Source organism: Solanum dulcamara, chromosome 8 (genome assembly GCF_947179165.1).
Source record: "Solanum dulcamara chromosome 8, daSolDulc1.2, whole genome shotgun sequence".
NCBI lineage: Eukaryota > Viridiplantae > Streptophyta > Magnoliopsida > Solanales > Solanaceae > Solanum > Solanum dulcamara.
The window spans coordinates 7,982,071-7,992,907 of NC_077244.1; positions in this window are offsets into that span (position 1 = coordinate 7,982,071).

Genomic DNA, 10,837 nt, shown 5'->3' on the forward strand with positions numbered 1-10,837 from the left:
ATATCCGCCACCTATCTAGGAAACTCCTCTACCACCCTATTGTGCTAAGGCATCACTCGCTATAAGGTTCTACGTGGTTTAAAGGTTGGAATGTGTCATACTAGGGTAAAGTAGGGGAAAATGGCTTCGGAGGACCTTTTTTGTCTCGAACTCGATGACTTCTAATTGTATATATGAGTTAGGATCAATTTTTAAGTATATAAAGAATGTTAGATATGGTTTAAAGTCATAAGGGATCTCTAACACCAAGCCGAGTCCAAAGAATTTCTATCGGCTAAGTCTTTGTATGAGTTTGAAATAGGGTCAACTTCAAATACCCATATTTCCTAGTATATTACGAATTATCTATTTCATTACCTATCAAATTAAAGGTCTTTGCTTCTTCTTTGCAACGCCACCAAGATTGTATTATTTGGAGTTTGAAGTAAAAATTTATGTCCTCTTAACTAAAAGAGTGCGTGCCAAGTCCGCGTAACGGACTTGGTCAATCTTGGCTCAAATTTTAATTTTGGGAGAAAAATAAACTATGGGGGAACACCTCCGCATCACGGACTTGTTCCCATTTAGTTCAAAATTTAGCAAAAATTTCCAGTTTCAAGTAAAGGCAACTTGGACAATTCTCTAAACATATATAGACGAACTTGGATGCATTTTGGGGTCATTTTTGCAGTCTTTTGCCTTCCCAAAATCCTAAACTTCATCCTATTCTCTCTCAAATCATCTCCAACAACTTTTCTCTCAAACTCAAGGATTCAAGCTTCTCATTAAAGACCTAACATCAAGACTTCTCTAATTCATCTTCAAGTTCCTCTCTTAGGTATGTGGGTTTTCATCCATAGGTCCTTCCACCGATGGAGTCCAAATATTTTTCAACCTAGCACTTCAATTCAAAATGATGAAATCGTATGGGTTTTTACATGATGGTTCCAAATTCATAGATTATGATATATTTTAAGTTTATTTACTTTATTGATATATATATATATTAACTCTCAATTTCAAGTGATGAGGTTTTATGGATTTTCATACAACGATTCCAGATGTATAGACTCTTGAATATTTGAAGTTTATTTACCTATATTGACTTATGTTGCTTTTTATTTACATGGAATGGATGATTTATCAAGGTCCTTATATGAAGGCTTGAAAGTAGTTTTAAATTATATTGATGGGTTGTTTTAAGATGTTTAAATGATAAATTTCTTCACTCTCATGCATGCTAGCATTGATTTAAATGACTTTAAAGTTGATTGATATGAACCCACCTAGTTTCCTATGATAAAGTAAATTTGAAATGAAGTTTAATTCCAATGAATGTTATGAAGTAAATGCTTATAAAGGGGAGTCTTGATGAAATGATTGATTGATGAAAGGGTTTCTTAGCCAAAGTAAGGTTTCAATGTGAAAGAACAATCCTCAAATTGAATCAAATGAAATGTTTGAGGTTATGATAAGACATGTATGACATCCCTATAGGCCGTCAATGCTTTTGAACATTTTTCAAAAAAGAAAGGTCCGATTAGCATGGTACCCAGAATACCATAACTGAATGTAGATCTAATTTTCTTATAAATCAAAGTTCATTAGTAGAACGGTAAATAGGGCATGACAGCAATGATGATATTATAAACAAAAAGTTTTAATAAGCTATTTCACTGATTGACATTTTAAATGTTAAATTTATATAATGCTTATATTATATTAATGTTTAAACGTTATTCCGTGGGATTTGACCTTGCACCAAATGTAGCATGTAGATAGAGACTCGACCGAAGGGGTTCTTAAATAAAGTCTCATATTGCATTAATTATGTGCCATTATAGGATCCCTTGTCGGCTAGGCCTTTGTACCATCAAATGTTAAAGTTAAAATTAAAGAATGTTTAAAGTTGATCAGAGTTTTACTTGGCAAGTAGTCTCCCCGTGCCAACGTAGGTAAATATGTTGAATTTCATGTAATAGCTCGCATGGTCTTAAATGTCAGTTATGGTCATCTCCCCACAAGTAAAGGTTTTCAAATATTACGTACATGATTGATTATGCATGCATTGCATTATGTTTCATATTCTGTTAATATCCTATTGATTCTGGAAAGTCATGGATGCCTACATGCTTAGTACATTCAAAGTACTAATGCATACTTTTGCCTACATGATATCACCATGTAGGGACCGATGTTCCTCCTCGACCTCCTCCGCGTGGCTAGCTCGAATTAGCTTGAAGATTGCTTGTGGTGAGTTCCCATGTTTCGAGAACAACATTCCTTTTATTCTATCTTATGTTATGTATAACATTAAGACTTCTATTAAGGTATTTCTTGACATTTATTTCGAGGGTGAGCTAGGGACATGTCTTAGCCCCCGCCAAGTCTATTAGTAGAGGTATGTTTGGATACAAATGAATTTTTTTTAAAAGTTGTTAAAGACTTTTGTCCTATGATATTTCCCTTAGTTTCGTTTCCCATTTTTATTTCCTCTTGTTATTGTATGCTATTACCTATGAAAAGCTAAATGAATACTAAGAGACTTGAGTGAGGTACCTCCAGGTGTCTTATTCACTATGTTACGTCTAGGTCCTAGGCTTGGGTCATGACAAGTTTGGTATCACAGCACGAGATTTTGAAATGGTCCTCAGAGTCCAACATACCGCATCAAATAGGATCTTATTCATGGTTGTGAAACACGCCACAATTATGAATAGGACATTATGAGGCGTTTAGGAAAGTTTCCCTTCTTTGATGATTCACGTCGTGCCTTAGAGTTGTCATAAGACTCCCTTATCTAATAAATTATTTCATGTTCTCTAGATAATACCTCAAAGAAAAGTATCTTCACCTAGAACAATAGATGCTATCGAGGACCAAGTTACTCCAGTTTCGGAGGCTCCAGTTCAAGGAGAGGTTGATGCTAATGAGGAACAAACCTATAATGACAATCTAGCCGAACAAGTGACTAATGCAGAATTTCATAATGCCATCATGTTATTAGCTCGAATTGTGACCATTCAGTTGAATCAACAAAAGGTGACTCCTATGAGCGTGGATAGTAAGAAAAGAAAATGGGTGAACAAAAGGAATGCTATAGGGGAGAAATATAGGGACTTCAAAAAGGAGCGGACCGATAATGGTTCATCTTATGCTAATTCCCCAGTGTCTAGGCCCTAATAAGGAAGAACGTCCCTTTCCCCCTTGCGAGAGAGGTGGTAGGACTCACCAAGGAGAAGGCATGGCCGGTAAAGCAGTTGTTAGGATGACTAAGAAGGCCTGGATTGAGGATGTATCATTTTTTGATAGTGCTTCAGTACCTATGTATCACAAGGATAGGGTGCCTAACCCTAGGTATCAAGGTGACAATGATAGTGGTCAAACTTTTCTCGCATGCCAAAAGTGTGGAAGGTTCCATCTGAGAGATTATTTAGTCAGTTTGGGTGTATGTTTTGGTTATAGTGCAAAGGACCATAAGTTGAGGCATTGTCCATGGGTTGCGAAGAATGATAAGGATAGTCATTAAAGATCTCAGCTCTACCCCTTTGTTGGTCCCCAAACTTGGCGTGGCACTTCATCCGATAAGTGTGAATTCCCTTTTTAAAATGGTAATGATTGGTATGGATTGGTTGCATACATCTTATGCTTTTATAGATTGTAGAACTCGTTGAGTCAAGTTTCAATTTTTATGGAGAGCGTGACTCATGTTGATGAATAAAAGAGGGAGTTGTAAGGGATGTTCATCGGTCGGCTAGATTGGGGGTGAGGTTGAGTGGTTCCGATTATGGTGGTGCAAATTGGGTCCAAATCATCTTTAATAGTAGATGTTAAGTAAAAGAAGACCTTTATCCGTCATTGGTAAAGTTGAAGGAATTGGTGGGAGATAAGAAAGTAGAAGCCTTTTCCCAAGGGGGAGATAGAGTACCTAATTATCAAGGTCAGTTATGTGTTCTGAGGTTGATGATATTAGACAAGTCATGATAAATAGAGAAGGAGTAGGTGTTCCATATTGTAATGATTAAAGTATGCTTATTCCATTTAAGGTTATGGACGTAGAGAAAGAGTTAGACGGGATCTTGTTGTGTGCAATAGATAGGTAAGAATATATTGGTATTCTCTTGGTAGGAATTAATGAAAATATGGATGTATAGATGTTAAGGTAGGCATGGTAATTCTTAGGTGATTATGACTTCAAGGGAGCCTTAAAATGGTTAAAATGGTAGACTTGAATACGTGGTTGTAGGTATACGAGTGATGGTAGTAAGCTATTAATGAATTCTCGTTAAGAGTTTCAAATGATGGTATTAGAATGGTTATAGGACTAGGCTTAAATGTGGTATTGATGGAATATGGGTGAATATACGATGTATTGGGTGTTTCATTATTAGGTCTCGAGGTTTGTGGAATATGGTAGTAAGGGGTAGTACTTCCGGGATAGATTTTCCTATAGAGGTATAGAATCCTAGAGACAAAATGATCATAAAAAGTACCGGTGAACTACTCCCAAATCACTAGAGCGGATCCAATTGGTAAAGATCCAGAATATATCCTCCACCACTCTCTAGCTGGCCCACGAAGCTGAAGAGTAACATATTGAACATCATGGGACTCAGCCAAACCAACTATCTCAAGCAACTCCCTGCAAGTGGTGAAGAACTCATATGCATCATCGGTCTTCCCACCCTAGAGCTGAGATGGGTCCATCTTTCTAAACTTCTTATAACGACGTTGCTCATCCTCAGTCAATGCAGCTATTGGTGCATCAGAAGCCTGCTGATGGTCTGGGACCTGGACCCTCATGCGGGTCTGTGATGTACCGGGTATGCCCGATGCACTGCTAGTCTATGCCATAGTCTCAAGCACGCCCAACACCCTAAATAAAGTGTCATATAGTAATGGTTTGTCGCACACTCAAGAGGAACCTGCTCCACTCTGGCCTCTGTTGCTGGATCAGGGGAAATGCCTCTCTTATGATCCCTGGCTGGTGCATCTTCTCGGTCCCATCTCGTACCTTAGCCTCTGGCCCTGCCTCTACCACTACCCCGAGCTGGGGTCTCAATAACAACCTTGGGGCCTGGATCCCCTCATCTAGTAGAAGCTGATACTCGAGTCCTAGCCATCTGCCGAAAGAACACGCGATAACTCAACACCTATACAAGAACGCATGCAATACAGAATTGAAAGAAGCAAAAGAGAATTTTATAACAGTCTTCATAGACCCTAGAAGATAAGTAACAGACGTCTCCACACCGATCCTCAAGGCTCTACTAGACTGGGCTTGTACACATGTGAGACCTATGAAACTAGAGCTCTGATACCAATTTTTCATGACCCAAATTTGGGTGTGATGGAACTCGCCTAACCCACCAAGACGAGTCAGCCTAAAAGTCTAAACAGTTTAAAATAAATAGAAATGAAAAAGGAAATATAATGTCTAAAACGATATAGATCCATAAGCGAAAAATAAATTGTAAACTACCTAAAACTTGGTGTCACATGTACAAGACACTACTTTAACAGAAATAGAAATATACAAGTATATATGTCACAGTTCCCAAGTAGAACAAAATATAAAGTAAATGGACGACGAGAGTCTGCTGAAGATGATAAGATTCTACCTCTCAAGCGTCCAGAAGCTCGGCCTGGTCAAGGGGTACTAAGAGCAAGAGGTGCCGGACTCAGATCCTACATAAATGTAGAAGAAATGGCTGAGCACTAATAACACGGTACTCAGCAAAATGGAAACTAAACCCTAAGTAAAGCAATGCAAAACACAAGTACTCCCGACATCCCAACCACAATCCTCCACAACTACAAACCTGCACTCAGACAGCCCAATCTATATAGTTTATATCACAATTGTACTAGAATGCTACACAGTCCATAAATAGAAAGTACAAGTACATTCTCACCACTATACTCAGGTAAATACATGAAATCTCAAATCATAATCAATCACAGGATAAAATAGATGAAAATACAATGTCAAATATCGTGATGCATGTCAGTCCTATGATACACGTCCACTGATTACCTCAGATCAAAACCCATGGGGGCCTCACTTAGACATGTATCCACAGGAAATGATCTCGGCCAATATTTGTCAAAAGATACCTCGGCCATAATATTCGCTAGAAGAGACCTCGACCACTTAAAGAAACCTCAGCAATCACCTCGACCAGGAGAAACTTCAGTCCCAATATACAGTACCTCAGTCATATCATTTCTCATCCATCACTGATATAATATATGCACAAGTAATATGTGAAATGGAATAAATATTCACATAAGATACCATATAATTCACAATCACATAATAGACCAATGTCCCGTAGTTCACAACACTTAGACAATTAACTCTATCCGCATTTCCACTATCACTGTAACGACCCTCAAGGTCATTTTTTTGGAATTTTTGTAAAATGACCATTTTACCCATCCCTTTAGATGCCCCGAGTCATTTCTAATTGTTACCGGATGTTGATTTTTAAAAAATCCTATGAAAAGTTAAGTCTTTGGAAATTTTGAGTTTCATAAGCTTTTTTTTTTTTTTTTTTTTTTTTTTGAGGGAACAGACCCTACACGAGGCTCCCACCTCTCGTGCACAGTCAGGGGTTGAGCATCACCCCCAAGCCTTAACATAAAATAAAACAGAAAAATACAAGGAGGGGGACATAAACCTTACCTCCGATCCTATGTTGGTTCATAAGTCGGCTAACCTATTAAGGTCGGCTAACTCATCCCCGTAGCAAAAGGAGCTATCTATAACTAGAAAGCAGTAAACCTATGAGAGGACTCCTCCCGATACAAGTCGACTAAGAAAGCATAAATGAGGGAGACTCTCCCCTTCCATGAAAAGACAAGAAAGTAACCTACACTAGTCCTATTCAACTATGCTACGTACCATACATAGCTAAATTGAAGAAGAACAAGTATATGAACCTTCTATCTTGCATGGGGTGAAGAAGCTCTTTTCATCTTTGCCCTTTTTCGTCTTGTCGTACCAAGTAAGTCCAAGGGAAGTATGCAACAGCATCGCAATCATGATTATCAGCTAAGGAGGATGAAACGAGAATTTTGCAGCTTCTGATGTTCCAGCAGCCTTGGATATTGGAGGGTTCTTGTGTGTATGCACAGAATCCAGGAGGGCTATTGCAGGTGTTGTATCATGGTATCTGTTGGCTGCATCTACAAGTGTAACCATGCACTTTGTAATCCCTGCATCTGCAAAGAAAAACAACCCTTTTGCCACTGCTGTTGCTGCAGCTGTAGCCCATCTGTTGCAGGTCTGTCTTGATGTTGCTTTATGTTCAAGTGAGTGGTTGTATGCTGAAGTACTTGTTCTTTGGGATTGTAGTTGTGTATTGTACCTGCACAAGTAAAAGAACAAGAAGAAAAATACCTCCAATACTTCTGCATAGCAAACACTGTGCTGTGGTTCTGCAGGTCCATTGTGGACTTGTAGTTTGTCCTTGTGTGGTGCATGTTGTTGGAGTTTTTGTATGTTGTGGCTTGTAAACATGTCCCCAACTGTAACATGCTTTAATGTATCTCCAGATACCTGCAAATGCATAGAGACAAGCCAACAAGACCAAAAACAAATAGACACCAACCTCCTCATTATGCTTACGTCGATTAACTTATTCAAGGTCGCTCGACTAACGTTTCCAATTATCCATTTGAGGTGGAACTTCTTGAGCCTTGTAGTTACTGTATTTTCTGTGTTCTTGCAACATTTGGAAGCCTTTTGGACAAGCTGGAATCTCCAAGTAGTGAATTGCTCCATTTGAAGACTTAAGTCGGCTAACTTTTTCAAGGTCGCTCGACTAACGTCTCCAATTATCCGTTTGGGATGAAACTTCTTGGGATTTGTAATTACAGTATTTTCTATGTTCTGGCAACATTTGGAGGCCTTTTGGACAAGCTGGAAGCTCCAAGTAGTGAAGTGCTTCATTTGGAGAGTTAAGTCGGCTAACTTTTTCAAAGTCGCTCGACTAACGTCTCCAATTATCCGTTTGAGGTAAAACTTCTTGGGCTTTGCAAATACTGTATTTTCTGTGTTCTTGCAACATTTGGAGGCCTTTTGGACAAGCTGGAAGCTCCAAGTAGTGAAATGTTCCATTTGGAGACTTAATTCGGCTAACCTTTTCAAGGTCGCTCGACTAACGTCTCTAAATTTCCGTTTGAGCTGAAACTTCTTGGGCTTTGCAACTACTGTATTTTCTGTATTCTTGCCTAGTTTGGAGTCAATTTGATGTTGCATGATGCTTTTGTTGGGGGCTGCAGCTGTGGCCTGTGCTGGAATTTTGATGGCTGTTGCTGCAGCTGTAGTCCATCTGTTGCAGGTATGTCTTGATGTTGCTTTATGGTCTAATGATTTGTTGTATGCTGAAGAACTTGTTCTTGGAGGTTGCAGTTGTGTATTGTACCTGCACAAGTAAAAGAACAAGAAAAATTCTGCACAGCAAAAACTGTGCTGTTGTTTCTCCTTGTATGCTGCAATTTGTTGGAATTCCAAGCTCAGTTGCTGACACTCCAGCACCAGCCCCTTGATGTAAGTTCTGGTTGTATGGAGGAATTCCACAAGCTGCAAGCTCCAAATGGTGAAGTGCTCCATCCTGCCACTGCTGTAATATGCAGCACACATAGCTGGCCCTCCAACTGTGGATTGATATGTTGCATGTGTACAAGTTCCTGCACAGTCAAAAAGTAGAAGGAAAGGAAAGAAAAAGAAAAAGGTTACTCTAATCCTAGGTAGGTAAGATGCAGGGGAGACTCTCCCCTTTACAATGGTCCTAACTGTAGAACCTTCAAAGTGGTTATCACTAGTCATATTGATATCCAATTTGAAGAGTAAGTTAGAACATTGAAGATAAAAATAGTTCAAGGAGGTTGTTTGATCCTTTTTAATCTTTTTCTCCTGAAGCTCCCTATCTTGTCCAGCTTGATGTAGCCCTTGGTTTCTTGTGGAAGTTGTTGCATATTATAGAATTGTTGAGTATTGTCAAGCTTATGGCTGTGCTTAGAAAAAGTATCTGTAACAAAATTGGCTTTTCTGAATACATGTTTGCAATGAAAGTAGTCTAGTAACTGGACTAAATTCTGAAGTTCTTCCATGTATTTGTGTATGCTCCATGGAGGCTTGATATCTTGCTTCAACCACATAGTCAAAAGTTCTGAGTCCACCTCCAGTACCACTCTACTATAACCATGTTGAAGACACCAAAGGATGCCCATAGTAGCTGCCTGTACCTCAGCTTGATTGTTGGTTCCATGTCCTAATAGAGTTGCAAATGCATATATCAAGTTACCCTTGTGGTCTCTCAATATTCCCCCTGCTCCAATCTTCCCAGGGTTGTCCAATGCACTCCCATTAGTATTCAACTTTACTATTGAAGGTGGAGGTCTGATCCACACAACTTTGATCACTTTAGTGTCATGTTGGCAATTTTCTACCATCAGAACCAGATCATTCCAACTCTTAGGCCACTTAATGTAAGGATAAACAGTGCTTATCAGCATGTACAGGTCCTTAGTAATGGAGAACTTAACTCTAGTAGAACTAGATTTCTTTCCTCCATATTTGCTTGCACATCTATTCTTCCATATATGCTAGCAAACAAAAATAGGAGTTGCCTGCAACATGAGCTTATGGACTGCATTATTGGGCTTAGAAGTCCACCACTTAATCAGGATGTTTCTCAGAGGCCAGTTGTCTTGCAGGATTCCCCAAGATCTGGAAAATTGCTGCCAAATATGTTTTGCTAAATTTCCAGAGGCAAATATATGGTCAACAGTATCCAATCCAGGCCTGTAGCAACAAGAGCATTCTGCTGGTTCAGCTCCAAATTGAACTAGTTTTTCATTGGTTGGAAGTTTCAATCTGAGTGCTCTCCATAGTAAAAAGGACACCTTGAAAGGGATGTTAGTGTGCCAAGTGCAACTATCAGTCAAGCTCTTACATTTGTGCTTTCTAACTTGTTCCCAAGCAGATTTGGAAGTGAAATTACCATGAGATGTTAGTTTCCAGCATGCTTTATCAGCTATGTTGGGATGATAATATACCTTAGTGTTAAGGATCTGAAACACAAGCTGAGGAGGGGCATATTTTCTGATTTTCTGCACATTCCATTCCCCATTCATAAGGTATTCAGAGACTGTAGTATTATTGAGCCTAGGTAGATAGTTATTGTGATAAGCAAGGGGTCCAATACCCATCCAATTATCCCACCAAAAGCTGCATGTACCTGAATTGATATGCCAATGTATATGAGGCTCAATATTAATTTTATTTGCCATCATATGCTTCCACATAAGAGATTGACCTGTGTTCCATTTTTTTATCACCGGATGTGCTCTTTGGCAATACTTAGCCTTTAAGAATTCTCCCCATAAAGTCTTCTTGGATCTAAAAGTCCACCACTGTTTGTATTGTAAGGCCAGACACATATCTTGTATGTTTTTCATACCAATACCTCCTTCCTCCACAGGGTAGCTGAGTGTCTCCCAAGAAGCCCAGTGGTACTTCCTCTTTTCTTTGTCCCATCCCCAGAAAAAATCTGCCATAAGGGCTTTAATTTGTTTGAGGGTAGTGACTGTAGGGATGATTGCTGAAAGCAGGTGAATTGGAAGTGATTGCAACACTGATTTGACAAGAGTAGCTCTTCCCCCATAGCTCAATATTTTGGCCTGCCATCCTCTAATCTTGGAGATCACTTTAGATACCATACTAGTAAAGTAAATGATCCTTTGACACCCAATATATAAGGGACATCCTAAATATGTAATAGGGCCATGAGTTGATTTGAAACCAGTGATAGAAGTGACCCTCTCATTAGTAGCTGGATCAGTATTC